Source organism: Dermochelys coriacea, chromosome 6 (genome assembly GCF_009764565.3).
Source record: "Dermochelys coriacea isolate rDerCor1 chromosome 6, rDerCor1.pri.v4, whole genome shotgun sequence".
Classification (NCBI taxonomy): Eukaryota; Metazoa; Chordata; order Testudines; family Dermochelyidae; genus Dermochelys; species Dermochelys coriacea.
The window spans coordinates 29,838,277-29,853,938 of NC_050073.1; the positions used below are offsets into that span (position 1 = coordinate 29,838,277).

Genomic DNA, 15,662 nt, shown 5'->3' on the forward strand with positions numbered 1-15,662 from the left:
CAAGATACTTGCAAAGTGGCCACTTGGTCTACAGCTGATACCTTCATTAAGCACTACATGATGGACCTTTTGTCTTCTGCAGAGATTTCCTTTGGCAAGAAGATGCTGCAGACAGTAGCCCAGAAATAATACAGACTTTTGAGTGAGCTCACAAAAAGGGGGTTACACTTCTTTCCCCCTGAATGTTTGTTTGTTTCATAACATTCTGTTCATTGCTTGCTATTTCCCTGCCATCCAGAATTGGGGAAAGCATGGAGGTGCAGGATGAAAAATTTATTACAGATAACTTCCATTCTGCTAGCAGTTTCTACCATAATTCTACCCGTCCCAGATGGCTCACAAGTCAAGGGTCAGATATTAAGTGCAATAGTTACCTCATGATGATCTTCTAAATGTAATTATTTTATCTCTGGAATATTTAATGATGTTATGCAAGTGTGATCAGGGCCCTGGATGGACCACACTGAGAAAGCAACACTCAAGGCACACTGCAAGAAATAGGGCAGACAATCCCCAAAACTAGTGGTTTATTCTATAATTAGATTCACCAAGCCAATAACAAAAGAGGTTTTGTAGTACCACACCGGTTAACAAAAAGCCACAGTTCCCTTTAGGTATTCCATCTGGCAACCAAGTTTAATATAGTGAGGGGTTACTGAAAACCCTATTCACTTATCCTCAGGGTAATATGAATCTCAGATCTTATCTAAATATATGCTTATAGCCAATCCTTAACTAAACCTAGGATTTATTAATAAAAGGAAAAAAAGTTTTATAAATGGTTAAAAGATCAATATACATACAACTGCGTGTAAAGGCCCTAGGTCAGTTTCATAACAGAGATGGCAAGGCTGCTGATTTGTAAAAGTCTTTGGAATCGTCCCAAAAAGTTTGAATCCAAATGCAGCTTAGATGTAGAGTCTAACAGAGTCATTCCATGCATTTTCTAGGGTATTCCAAATAACTATTTAGAACATCTCAGTCGTAGGGCTTACACTTTCCCTGTTCAAACTTTCAACATTGTAAAGACGACAGGATCAGGCCTAAGGCTTCTTTTTTATAGCTCTCTAGCAGGCTGACATGTGGCCTTCTAGCAATTGTCAGAGCAGGGCTTTCATCCAAGGCAGAATAGGCAATGGATCAGTGTTTTGAAGTTAATCTTCTATTTCCTATGCATACAAAGGTAATCTGGTTACACTGTAAGACAACAGCCAGTCATTCATTATAATAGATAAGATGAAGACAATGTAGATAATGCTATTAAAAGAAAAGGAGGACTTGTGGCACCTTAGAGACTAACAAATTTATTTGAGCATAAGCTTTCGTGAGCTACAGCTCACTTCATCATATGCATGCAGTGGAAAATACAGTGGGGAGATTTTATATACACAGAGAACATGAACAATAGGTGTTACCATATACACTGTAACAAGAGTGATCAGGTAAGGTGAGCTATTATCAGCAGGAGAGCAGGGAGGAAGGACCTTTTGTAGTGACAGGTTTCAGAGTAGCAGCCGTGTTAGTCTGTATTCGCAAAAAGAAAAGGAGTACTTGTGGCACCTTAGAAATTTGTTAGTCTCCAGGGTGCCACAAGTATTCCTTTCCTTTTGTAGTGATGATCAAGATGGGCCATTTCCAGCAGACGACAAGAACAGATTGTTTCATGTTCTCTGTGTATATAAAATCTGCCCACTGTATTTTCCACTGCATGCATCCAATGAAGTGAGCTGTAGATCACGAAAGCTTATGCTCAAATAAATTTGTTAGTCTCTAAGGTGCTACAAGTCCTCCTTTTCTTTTTGCAGATATGGACTAACACGGTTGCTACTCTGAAACCTGTCATAATACTATTAGTTTCCTGCAGTATTTCACATCGTTGATCTTAAGGTTAACTGGACACAGTCACATATATAATGTAAAGCAATTAAGACATGAAAGGGAATTAGCATCTACAAGCTAATTTGGTTACATTGTTAAACTTCTAACAGGATATAGGTAAACAGACAAAACCATTGCATCTACCCTTGAGTCCTATTACTACAAATGAATGAGTTGTTAATTGCTAGCAATCCCCCCCTTTTTTTGATTAATAAGTGAATTGTTTTGAATACAATTTGTAATGCCTCTTGTCAAGTTCTTCTGGTCATACAGAGGTTGGCTGATCTGCCAGCGTAACAGCAAGTTTTACAAAACTTGGGGGTAAATTTGCCTGGTAGCCAGCAGGAACAGAAGGGTTGTGGCCAATCCACCTGGTTCCAAAATACTGATCTGTCTCTGGGAGCTAGAGGGAGAAGAGCAGCCCAGAAGTCCTGAATTATGGAAAACACTATCAGAAAGGAAATTAGCAGTAACCAATTTTCTGATCCTCACTAGTCAAGGTCTTTTCAGGGGCTAAGGGCTAGATCCATAAAGTGACATAAGGGCCTGCCCCTCTAGGTGCCAATATTTAGGTGCCACTTAAATCCTTGAAACCTCCACTTAGCTGACACCTAACCCTATACATGCTTAAGTTTCTACCAGTGGGCATACATAAAATCACTTAAATTCCAATGCTGATTAACTGCTTGGTGCCTTAGCACACATCTAAGCCCTGACAAGAGTCTCATATTAAGTGCTCCCTGACCTGTCTTGCCTATGGTGTCTGATCTGATAGCTAAGCTCAGGACATACCTAACCTGCCCAAAACCTATCTGGGGGCAGCCAGATCAGGAATTTGAATGGATGGCTGTGTCCCAGAATACCTCGAAGCTTAGGCTACCTACCCTCTCCTCGGCATTTCCTACTGGCTAATTTAAGTGGTTTTCTGCTCAGTTTGGTTTCTGTAAATCTGTTTCTTACATGCCTAATTCCCCCTATGAATGTATAGAGGGACCTAGGGTGCTGAGGACTCCATTAGTCAGCAGGTCACCTAAAAGCTAAGTATTGCAATGCTCAACATTGCCACACCTAAGTGCAAAACTCCCAGAACTCCTTTAAAGGGAAAACTGCAGCACCACACATCCCAAGTTCTTGGTTAGGTAAATGATGACTTGAGAAAATCTGGCATCTTTTCTGATGCATCTTCCCCATAAAATGCTTTGGGCTCTCAGTGTTCCCTTACACTTCGTCTCTAATTATATATTAGATGATAAAAAGCTGGGGCTCAAGATCTCCAAAGGGAACAACTGATAAGATCCAATTTCTAAATCAAGATAAGCCAGTTGCAAATTGATTTAAGAGTACCACATGCAGGATTTACACCAACTAAAACCAGTTTTAGACTGGTGCAACTATTGTGTGTAGTTGAAGCCTCCCTATCAAACCCCACCATGCATGTCTTCCATTATGAATTCTATCTTGACATTCACAAATTATTCATGTTTTCATTTAATTTATCATAATGTCTTGATGGAATTACTTATGGACAGCTATTTAGGGAGGATATGTTCATTTTCTATAGCTTTATCAAAATGTAAATAGCATGCTATTTGTGTGGTATTAAATAATTTCATACTCTTGTTCTTCCCATATCATAGAATCTCAGATATGTAGGACAAGAAGGAACTCAAGGACTTGTCTTGTCCAGTCCCCTGCATTCAAGCAGGACTAAGTGTCTGATAGGCATGTCTAACCTGTTCTTAAAAACCTTCCATAATAGAGATTCCACAACCTAGATAATTTGTTCCAGTGTTTAACTATTCTTAGAGTTAAAAAGGTTTTTCTAATGTATAACCTAAATCTCCCTTGCTGCAATTTACTTCTTGTCCTGTCCTCAGTGGATAAGAACAATTTATCACCCTCTTTATAACAACGTTTTACATACTTGAAGATTGCTATCATGTCCTCTCACTCCTCTCTTCTCTGTGCTAAGTGAACCCAATTCATCAATCTTTCCCCATAGGTCATGTTGTCTAGACCTTTTATCATTTTTGTTTCTCTCCTCTGGACTTTCTCCAATTTGTCCACATCTTTCCCAAAGTGTGCTGCTAAGATCTGGACACAGTACTCCAGTTGAGGCCTTACCAGTGCTGAATAGAGAATTACTACTTCTGTCTTGCTTAAAATGTTCCTGCTGATACATCTCAGACTGATGTTCACTTTTTTGCAACAGTATTACATTGTTGACCCATATTTAGTTTGTGATCCACTGTAACCTCCAAGTTCTTTTCTGCAGTACTCCTTCCTATCCAATCATGTCCTGTTTTGTATTTCTGCAATTGATTATTCCTTCCTAAGTGTAGTACTTTGCATTTGTCTTTACTGAATTGCATTCAATTTACTTCAGACCATTTCTCCAGTTTGTCAAGATAATTTTGCTTATGCTTAAATAAATGTTAGTCTCTAAGGTGCCACAAGTACTCCTTTTCTTTTTTAAGATAATTTTGAATTCTAATCCTGCCCTTCAAAGCGCTTGCAACCCCTCATAACTTGGTATCATCCACAAAGTTTATATGTGTATTCTCTATGCCTTTATCCAAATCATTTATGAAAATACAGAAGTGGAGCCAGGATAGATCCCTGCAGGATCCCACTCGGTATGTCCTTCCCGCTTGACTGTGAACTATTGATAATGACAGCTTTCCAACCAGTTGTGCACTCACTTTATAGTAGATTAATCTAGACTGTATTAATCTAGACTGTTTGCTTATGAGGGGGTCACACAAGACAACTTAAAAAACCAGAAGTTACTAAAGTCAACATATATCACATCTACTACTTCTCCCTTATCCACAAAGCATGTTACCCTATCAAGGGTAGAAGGTTGGTTTGAAATTTGTTCTTAACAAATCTATGTTGGTTACCTTATTATCTACTAGGTGCTTACAAATTGTTTAATTATTTGCTCCATTATCTTTCCAGGTACTAACGGTAAGCTGACTGGTCTACAATTCCCTGGGTTGTCCTTATTGCCCTTTTTATATATAGGTACTGTATTTTCCCTTTTCCCATCCTCTGGGATCTCTGAGTTCTCAAAAATAATTGCTAATGGCTCAGAGGTCTCTTCAACCAGTTCTTTCTAGGATGTATTTCATCAGGCCCTACGGACCGAAGACATCTAACTTGTCTAAGTAATTCTCAACCCAGTTAATTATGTATGTTTGACACAGTCCGGAAGTACTATAAAAAAGGATTTCATACTGCAACAACTCAGATAAAATGTGTTTTGGATGAGGTCTTAATCAGAGTCTGCCAGTTCTGTGTGGATGTTAGGGATCCGAAAGTACAGAGATGAGGAGTTTGGTTGGTTGGCCTAAGGCAAAATTTCCCCTCTTCCTCCTGTTGTGATATATGTCAGGTAGATATCACTTTTCACTCCAAAGTGGATGCTCTTCTCTATTTCTGTACACATATATCAATTGTTGATACTTTGGGATTTTTCAAGAGGAATGCTTCATGTAACTTAAAATTATGTAAAATGCATTAAACCAAACTATGAAAAAAGGGTGTGTAGAATGGGGAAAATTAAAAAACAAACAAAACAAAAACCCACCACCACCAAAAAACTTTGGTCTGGATTTTGTCTTGCAGAGTGCAGCAATTAGCAGGTGTATCTTAACTCAGGTTGGAAATGAAGGTGGGTTTTTGGTCTTTTTAAACAACTACATATGGTGGGGAAGGAGAGGAAAATTAATGTTTGCAGTGTTGTTTTACCTGTGTTGGTCCCAGGATCTGAGACAGAGTGAGTAAGGTAATAATATCAAGACCTGATGAAGAGCTCTGTATACCCCAAAAGCTTCTCTCTTTCACCAACAGAAGTTGGTCCCATAAAAGGCATTACCTCACCCACCTTGGCTCTAGAAAACTTAATGAAAGAAGAGTGAGTCGAGACAAGGACAACTATCCAGAACTGGACAAATACAAAGACCAGGCGCCAGGATTTGATAGAGCTCTAGGTGAAGGATCCCTATCTGAATTATTTTTTGGCCACATGAACTTGTGAAAAGAAATGAGGAGTGCTTGTGGCACCTTAGAGACTGAGGTGCCACAAGTGCTCCTCCTTCTTTTTGCTAATACAGACTAACATGGCTACCACTATGAATTTGTGAGACACGAAATTGCCCGGGAACAAGACTTTACATTTATTACTAATAAGATGTCTGTGTAAAACAAAACACAGAAGCTTATAAATCTAGAATCAAGTATTGTTTTTCCAACTAAGAAATGAAAAAGGACAAATCTCTTCTAAAGGGAAGAGTAAAAATGTAGATCCATTTATTCAATTGTCATATACACAATCAGGACTTTTCTGAGGGTGTAGTTACTCAGGAACAACTATGCCTGAATAACTGAATAACATCATGTGTTGAAAACCCTTGATTTTTAAAAAGTTTATTTTAGCTATACTTTTTTGGCGTGGTGTTATGGGAAGCAGTCCATATGTTTAATATCCATAACGTAGCATAGATTTTATAGTCTCTTTGAAAGCAAAGGCTTTTAACAGCAGGGGAAATTTTTCTATCTCAAAATTTTAGTGATGTGTTAACATGGGTTATTTTCTCTAATCAAGTAACTTATTAAATGGTTTTGAAACTAGAACTAGTTAAAAAATAGTTCCTTTCTCTCATTTGTTTGAAAATATCATTTTTGGATCCTTTAATCTTTTAAAATTGAAATGCTTAGGTATTTAAAATAACTGTACATACATAACGGGAGACAACACCGTGTCTGCCTACAAAAGTTAGTAAAAACCTAATAAACTAATGATTGCTAGCATATTTATTACTACCTCAATTTAAATTTTTTTTAAATTTTTTAAGAGCTGAATGTTGACAGTGAAAATGGGATCCTACTCTCTGAATTTCTAAAACCTTTGACAAGGAAAAAAAAATAAAGGTGAAAAAAATACACGTAAGGTGAGACATATGTGGAGAAACAGGTGAATTAGGAAAGCCTTCTCTTCTTTCCCTTTCATTAAGTTCGTCAGTTTCCACCTGAGAATCTGTCCTACTCCAACCCTGCAGCTGAATCCACAAGTGCCAGCAGCCAGACAAGGGTCCCTTTGCAGGACGCTCTTGCTATAGGGCTCATCTCCTGCCACTATTGTTAATGTCAAGGGAAAAGAAAGTCTGGACCTGTCTCCTATCAGTGAGTACAGGAGGAGGACCAGCCAAACTCGAGTTCTTGAGTCGGCAGAGGGCTACATCCCAATAACAGGGTAGTCAGGATCCCCTACTGGATGGTAAGAAAAGGCCATGGCCCAGAGAGCTGCAGTTGAGAAAAGCCAGGTTGGGGTTCCCCCCATGTGGAAGTGGGGGGGAGGGGGCTGAGCTCAGTGGCTGGGGACTCTCCCTAATGTGTGTGTGAGATGCTGCTAAGCCCATGCATAGGAGGGACCAAGCTAGGTAGGGTTCTCCTCCAAAACCCCCAGGCTGTGTGGGGGAGGGGAAGCTAAATTGGGGCTCGCCCCCATGTGTGCACGCGGGGCGGGGGGGGGGTACGGTGCTAAGCCTATGAGTGTACAGAGTTCTGTGTGGCACCTTATAGAGTAACAGACGCACTGGAGCATAAACTTTCGTGGGTGAATACTCCAATACGGCTGTTAGTCTGTAAGGTGCCACACAGAACTCTTTGCCACTTTTACAGATCCAGACTAACAGGGCTACCCCTCTGATACCTGCTGTGTGTGGGGGTGAGGGGGGCACTGAGCCCGCAGGAGAGGGCCAGCCTAGGGCTCTCCCCAGTGTGTGCGGGGAGGGGGGGGTAGGGTGACGAGACAGCAAATGTAAAAAATCGGGACGGGGAGTAGGGGAGGAAGAGCTGCCTATATAAGAAAAAGCCCCCAAAGCGGGACTGTTCCCTGGTCACCCTCGCGGGGTGCAGGGTGCTTAGCCCGTGAGTGAATGGGGTCTAGGCTGGATGTCCGGGGGGGGGCAGCGTAGGGCTCTCCCGCTGTGTGTGGAGCAACAGGCTGATGCGCCTCACTGTATGCGGCAGTGATCCGCTCCTGAGCTGGGAGAAGCCCTGGCCCCGGGACGGAGCAGGCTTGTGCCCCCATTACAGCACCTGGTGGCCCGTGGGGCTGGCAGAGAAAAACTACTGGCCTCCTCTCTGCGAGCGCGTCCGCCCGGCGGGATGAATAAGAGAAACCGCAGACTTCCGCCCGCCATAGCGCCCCAGGGCGAGCCCGGCGCTCGGAGTCCCCGAAGCGGGGCTAACTAGCGTCTTCCTCCTCGGAGCGTGCGGGGAAATGGCGCCCAGCTCGCTCGCTCCCTCTCTGACGCACAAGCGCCTCGCTGGCCGTGATACAAAATGGCGGCGGTCGCGGCCCCGAACCCAGCATAGCTGAGAGTCCGTGGCGCGGGGAACACGGCCCGCGGCGCGTAGCCAATCGGGGTTGGCGCTGGGCCTCCAGCGACCAATGGAGTGTGTGGGCGGTGGTTTCTGGTGCCGGCTGTCCAATGGCGGCTCGGCGAGTGCTGGTTGCGGGGCCCGCCCGCACAGCTCTGGGCGGTGCTGGAGCGGGCGGGCGCTGAGGCGGCCGTTTCCTGTCCTGGTGCATGGTGGTCGGACGGAGGAATTGTTGGAAAATTTCTCGGCGAGGTTAGTATATAAATGTGTTTTTACCCAGTGTGCCTTATTCTACCCACCGCCATCTCCGGCTGGGGCTGCCGCGCCGACCCGCCGGGCCCGGCCCCTCCGCGCCGAGCGCGGGGAACCGGAGCGGGGCAGCCAGCGAGCGGGGGCTGCGCCGACTGACATTAATAAAACCGCGGTTCTGCCGCCCTCCCGCCTTGTACGTTTTCCTCCCCTCCCCCATCGGGCTTTCCACAGCCGCCGCCTCAGCTTCCTCCCCGCTGGCGCCGCCGCCTCTGGATGTTGCTCGGGGCCGACGCCGCTCCCGAGCTCCGTGACAAACACGCGGCGGGGGCACGGGGAGGTGGCTAGGCCGGGACGGGGACTGCGCGCCGCCGCTCCCCGGGGGCTGTGCCCTGGACCCCGCCTTAGAGGGAAGGCGCCTCTAGCATGGTGCGTCGCTTGGGGAGCGGGGTCGCTTCCCCTGCCCGGCGCTGTGTCCGGGCGGGTGTCGGCTCCCCTGCGCACGCTGCAGCAGCAGCAGCTGCTTTCCCTGGCGCGCCGCGCTGCCTCGGGGGCAGGCGTCCAGCCAGCGCCGCCTTGAGCCGCAGTTGCGGGGGCGCCCATCGCACACGCCTCGGAGTTTGTTTGTATTGCGACGCAGGGCCGGTAGTGGTGTTCGTGCTAAAGGGGTTTGTTGCAAACACCTTGGTTTGGGTTTTACTGTTGCCGTGTCTAAGGGATGGAGTCTCCCATGTCCCTTGGACTTCTAATTGCCTTATGCAAAAGTTACCCTCTGCAAATAAAATTCTGCAGGTATAGTGTGTGTGTTGGGGTGGGTGGGTGTTAATTGCTACCCTATGTAAAGGATTTATGCGGCGTGCTTCTCTTTCCTCTTCTTAAAAAATGACTTGCAGCTGGAGCCAATCTGGAAGCTTTATCACTTTTAGGAGGTGTGTGGTGCAGTGACAGTGAAGGAGGGAGTTCTCAAATCTGTCAATGACACAAACAGTACTCTATGCTTAAGAGGGAACGACTTACAAAACAGCATTAAAGGGAATCACCCCTGTGAACGGGTCTCCCGCATTGAAGAGAGTTGGGAAGCCGCTCATTCTGGAGAAGATGCTGTTCTATCAATAGTATTTATAGTGTCATAAGCATAGGTACAGCTTCACTAACACAAGATGCAAAGAGTCTTGTGGCACCTTATACGGCAACAGCCGTATTGGAGCATAAACTTTCCTGTCGGATGTGTTGCATGTGACAAAGTGGGTATTCACACACGAAAGCTTATGCTCCAGTATGTCTGTTAGTCTATAAGGTCCCCCAGGACTCTTGGTCTGGGTCTGTAAAAGTAGCAAACACGGCTACCCCTTTGATACTTACACAAGGTGAGGTCCTTGCATTGTGTCTGATAGTCTATTTTACTTTAACTTTCTCTGTTCATAAAAGTAACGTACAGCTATGTTTTTTTTAAATACCATCACCTCTCTTTTCTTAGCACATTCTTCTTTCCAGAATTTGTAGTTGCATATATACAGTTAGAAGATCCAACTATAGACAAAACACATTACTTTTGCAGTAGATTACAATATACTTTCACAATTAAGCTGCTTTATGATTTTGTTAAGATGGGTCATCTTGTAAAAATTGAGGCTTCTTAAGAAAACCTAGCTGTTATCAGTGTTCTATATACAAAATATATTATTGCTTAAATGTTAAGATACTGCAAATTTTAAATCTTTAGTAACTTGCAAAGTGTGACATACTTCTCAAATGATTCCTTTTATAGGAATTTAATTTTTTTTAAAAATTGTAAATAAAATACTTTTCTAGGATACTTCTCAAAATTTTGGTTCCAATGTTATAAATCTCCCATTGAATTAGAGGACGTTTTTCTGTGCTAGAAATAACATGTCATGTTGTTTCAGGTAGATAATAGACAGTTCAATTTATTTATCTTTAATAGTTTTGTATCCTTGGGGTAAAGGAATAAGCATTTGGTATATCTGCATGAATGTGCCTTTAGTTATAAAGATGTATTCTTAGAATTTCGAAGGTACAATAAAACAAGCATGCTTTAATGGCTTAGCTTTTTCGATTTCATTTTAATCATTTAATTTTGTGAGGGCTTAATCCTCCAAGACTTTCACATTTTCTAGAGCAATAAGAATTTGAGTGTTATTTTCACAGCAGAGTTTTTCTACTTAATCAGTAAAGAAAATAAAACTATTTACTTAAGATGATGCAGTGAAATACTGTATGGTCATGTTAATTACAGGATACCATATAGATTAAGTATAATATATAATAATTATTTTACTGATGAGCACCATCCCCAGAGTTTATTGCAGTCCACATAAGTTGCCTTTACCATAGTTGTGGAATAACATTTTACTTTTAACAGACTATCTACAGAATTATTATTCTGGTTTAATTTATAAAACCTCAATTCAGTGAACACTTAACCATGTGTATTACTTTATCACATGAAGAAAAGGAGTACTTGTGGCACCTTAGAGACTAACAAATTTATTTGAGCATAAGCTTTCGTGAGCTACAGCTCACTTTATCGAATGCATGCGATGAAGTGAGCTGTAGCTCACGAAAGCTTATGCTCAAATAAATTTTAGTCTCTAAAGTGCCCCAAGTACTCCTTTTCTTTTTGCAAATACAGACTAACGCAGCTGCTACTCTGAAACCTGTCTTTATCACATGAATAATCTTGTAGGTTTCATTGGGTCTACTCATGTTCAATTTATTGCACACGTGTGTATCTGTAGAATCTGAATAATTCATAAACATTAATTTATTTTCACAATACACTGGTGAGGTAAAGTGGTAATATATCTGTTTTATAGATGGGGAACTGAGGCTCAAAGAGATTAAGGTCAAAAGCATTCACTACTTTTGGGTGTCTAAACTGAGATGTGTTGGACCTGATTTTTCAGAATACTCAGCATTACATAGCTCTGTGTCCAAAATACAGCTCATCGGTTATGTCTACGCTCCAGCCCAAGTCCAAACATCTACATTGCATTTAAGCAGACTCTTAGTGTGAGTCCCATAGGTCTGAGTCAGCTGGCAAGTGCCGACCACACGTTTAATAGCACTGTAGACATGCTTGTATTGACTTGAGTTGTAGTTGTGGGTGCTCAGCACTTTTGCACATCAGACTCCAGGGTTTCAGACTGAACACCCAGACAATGAGGAACACACAACCAAACTTTTCACAAGTGGCACTAATTATCATTTGGAAAATGTTAGTTATCATTGGCTCCCAGTTTCTCTTGTCCAGCCTGTCCCAGCCTTTCTCTCCAGCTACTCCTAGTCTCTTCCCCTCTCTGCTGGCACCCAGTCTCTCCCCTTCCAGTCTAATATCTCTGCCTAGCTACTTCCAGTCTTTTCTCCCCAGTTCCCATCTTTCTGCCAAGCCAGTACCAGTCTTTTTACTTAGCCTGTCTCATTTCCTCCTTCAGCTCAGCCTCTCAGTATTCAGGCCAGACCTAGGGAAAACTCTTTCATCCTGGCATGCTTCAGCATGAGCAGGTTGGGGCTGACAAAGAACCCTCACATTCATAACTTCCATGCCCTTCAGCAAATAATGTCATAGCCAATTACTACTGTAGCTAACAACCAGTTCGCCCTTCTTTCCAGTCTTAGTCCAGAAAAGATTTACAACCTCCTTTCTCCCCAAGGCCTCTCCTCCTTGCTGTGGAGCAATAGCTTTTATGTTGCACCTGGGTTTGCATAGGCCTTACTTTTAAAATGACACTGGTATGTTGGCTCCTTCTAAGTCAGATTCTCTTTGTCTTATTCAAAACTGTTTTTGGTCAGAAGCCCTCTTAGAAAATTTCCCTTATCTCTTCAGTTATTCATTGGACCAAACATCCTTCCTACTTCATTCCTTCTGGCTTTATATCTTATTACTTTCAAGGCCTTCCTTCTACTTGGTCGTCAGGACTTTTCTTTACGACACACGTTTCTTTAATCAAACTTAAGCTAACTCTTTAATTTCATATTTATTCTACAGGCATTTACAATATTTTCTCTGCCAACTTATTTAATGAGTATGTTTAAAAGCTATCTGTGAATTTATTGGCCAGCTGACAGCTCCAGAGACAATCCTCTTCCCAGGACAGGTGCACCAAGGCATGGCAGTGTAAGCTTTCCAACCTGTCCCCCCAATCTCTCTTTGCTTTTTAACTCTAGAGATGGGTCCCTCTGAGTCAAAGAATGATTCACAGTGCTTTTTGGCCTTGTCTATGCTGGAGAAATTTGATGTGCTAATCACCCCTACTCTGCTTGTAATATATCTTGTATTCACACATTTATTCCCAGTAGTGCACTGATGCTTGCTCCACCTTTTGAATTAGACTGGCTTTGAGCTGGGCTGACCAAGAAGTGGTTGTCTCTCATGCCAAATCCACCAGTGCACTGCAGTTTGTATAGGATCACTGGCATAATTATCTTAACCATGAAAATGGTCTTTCTATTAATTATCCCACAGTCTACTATGTAAGTGCCTATTATACCTTCTGAATTCTACAGCACAGGGGTCAAGGATGCTTGAAGCTGCACTCTCCAGGGACCTCAACATTGTCTTGTTTCCCCAGGAGGTTTTTGAAATCTGACTTTTAGAAAGCCTTTAAAAATCTTCCAGAAGTCACTGCTTCAGGAAGCTATTTTGGCAACTGTAGAATAGTTGTCCAGAAACTGTGCATCTGTAATGGTGAAGTACAGTGCAAGTGTGGTCGTGCTAGCTGACTAAACAGCACTGTTCTTGTGACCGTGCTGCATTTTTGGTTCTTCAGTGCTGTCCTATTCATTCAGTTACCAACAGTACAATTTTATGCTAACAAACTTGCCAGTTGATGCCAGTTAGAATGGTTATTTTTGTGATGTACAGCTTACCCATTTTGAACTGTATCAAGACCACCAAAATAATTTCACTTAGGTCTTTAACCATCCTTTGCTAAGTTAAGTGCACGTATTCATGAATAGTGCTGAGTAGGCCAACTTAACCTGGATCATCCTGAATCTTCAGCACATTCTCAGTATTGTTTTCTAACCTTCCTACAGTCTCTCTTAAATGTCACACACTCTAAAGGGCACTCTGGGCACCACCAGAGTGCAAAATTTCACCAGAATGTATTATTATTTGTATTACTGTAGCACCCAGGAGCCCTAGTCATGGACCAGAACCACACAGTACTAGATGTTGTACAAACCCAGGGCAGAAGTATGGTTAGTGCCCATACAACTTAAAATCTAGAACAATAATATCAGGGAAAATAAAACTTTTAAAATGTCAATTGTTGTGTAACCAAGCTGGTTAATAAGATTCTTTTGTATAAAATGCAAAGATTGGCAATGCTCATATGTTCATTATTAAAGATGATTCAAACATTAAACTGAACATGTTTTTCTCCATTTCTGTTTGGGGTTAAAAATATAACTGCTAGAATAGTAAGAAAGCACAAAGGGTTATGAGTAATTATCACTGCTCTCATAAGCAGGTGTAACTACACTGAAGTTAAAGGTGACCTATGGCAATGATAACCTCCGTCTTGTACTTGTATCTTATTTGCAGGGGAATCTCAAAACTAGCAGCATTGTATTACCCCAGAGAAGAACTTAGTTATAACTAACAAGCCTCAACTTGTTGTGCAAAAAAGCTGAAGTGCCATACAAAGGCCAAAATGTGATCTAGAATTTGGCCAGAGTCTCTGTTGTGGCAGACCCAACTTTCATCCATTTAGCTACACTGAGTTTGAGAATGAATGTATGATATCTAGATGCATGGCAGTATTGTCTGAAACCATAGTGTCTTTCAGAGCCAGAAATAGACGCCCATAATTCTTTATTCCCAGCATTCCTTTGCTGTCTAGCAAATAGTTTTGTAAGACACTTTTCAAAATGCATGTCTGCCCTCCCTCTAACTGCTGGTCTACATAGAGGTTAACAGCCAAGTACTGTTACCAGTTTCTCCTTTAGCTCAACTGGTGGAGGTTTCTGCTGTGGATTTGAAAATTATACATTACAAGCCTATTAATGATCCATGCAAGGGATCAGTCTAGTTCCACCTGATAACTTCTGTTTCTTTTCGGTTTGCTTTATAAAACCTTAGGAAATTACATACACAAATTATATTGTCAGAAAGTTAAGTTTGCAAAGTCAAGGACTCGGAAATGAGGCATTACCAGATTTAAGGATGTATGTGCAAACTTAATTTGTCTTCATTGTGCATATGTGTTACAGTCTTTACATAATCATATTCTGTATGTTTTACAGGACCCATGCCACATTTAGTGCACGGGTTACACATCTAATGAGGCAAAGAGTTGCAAGAAGGGAAGGAGTATTTTCTTATGTTCAGAGCACTAGATTGGGACCTGTGAGAGCTGGATTCTATTCCTTGCTCTGCCACAGACTTTATATGCAAAGTTGGCCAAGGCTATCATAATATATGCATATACCAGGGAACTGAAATAAAATTGCACAGACAACCTTAAATCTACCATTTCTTAATTTTTCAATGGGTAACTATAATATTGTTTTGACATATTATGTATAATTTATAACTTGTATTCAGGCAGCCTCTATTTTTAAGCATCATTGAGTTCTCCAAGCAATTGTCAGTCCTGACCTTCTGCATTAAGGTCTGGAGTCTTATGATCTATGTAGTAAGATTTCAGGATTAGCACTCTGTATGTCACTCTGAAGCCTATTTTATGTTTGTAGAGTCAGTGTGAAACAATGGAAACCGCTACAAGCATGTTTGAGGGCTCCTTTTATTCAGAATATCAGCAGGTTAAAACATTACTGGGTTTTGCTGTCTGTGTAACATTACCCAGGGTACAAACTGGACAGTTGATCACCTATGTCCCCTCAATTCTCCAGGCTGAGGTGCCTTTTACATTGCTTTACTGTGGGAGCAACCACTCCTGGTCTGCTCATACACAGCCTCCACCATGTAAATTACTTCCAGTTATATCGTATGAGTGCTATGGCCAGCCACTCTTTAATTACACTGCAGAGTAACACCAGCAAATTCCCAGTTCCAAACTTTCCCCCAGAAATGTGCCCAGCCCTCTCCTGGACAACACAAGCTTATATAAAGTCTGCAATTTTAATAGTAGAAAATGATGTGGACAAATTCTGTTATC

At 42.0% G+C, this 15,662-nt stretch overlaps 1 protein-coding gene across 1 annotated transcript in view; it reads left to right on the forward strand.

Annotated features, from left to right (window-relative positions):
* Nucleotides 1–8,103: 8,103 nt before the first annotated feature.
* Nucleotides 8,104–15,662, forward strand: part of ZNF143 (zinc finger protein 143) — a 74,251-nt gene continuing 66,692 nt past the window's right edge. Inside the window, exon 1 of the mRNA XM_038406033.2 lies at nucleotides 8,104–8,520. The gene's annotated coding sequence lies outside the window, so the exon portion shown is untranslated. The remainder of the gene's footprint in view (nucleotides 8,521–15,662) is intronic.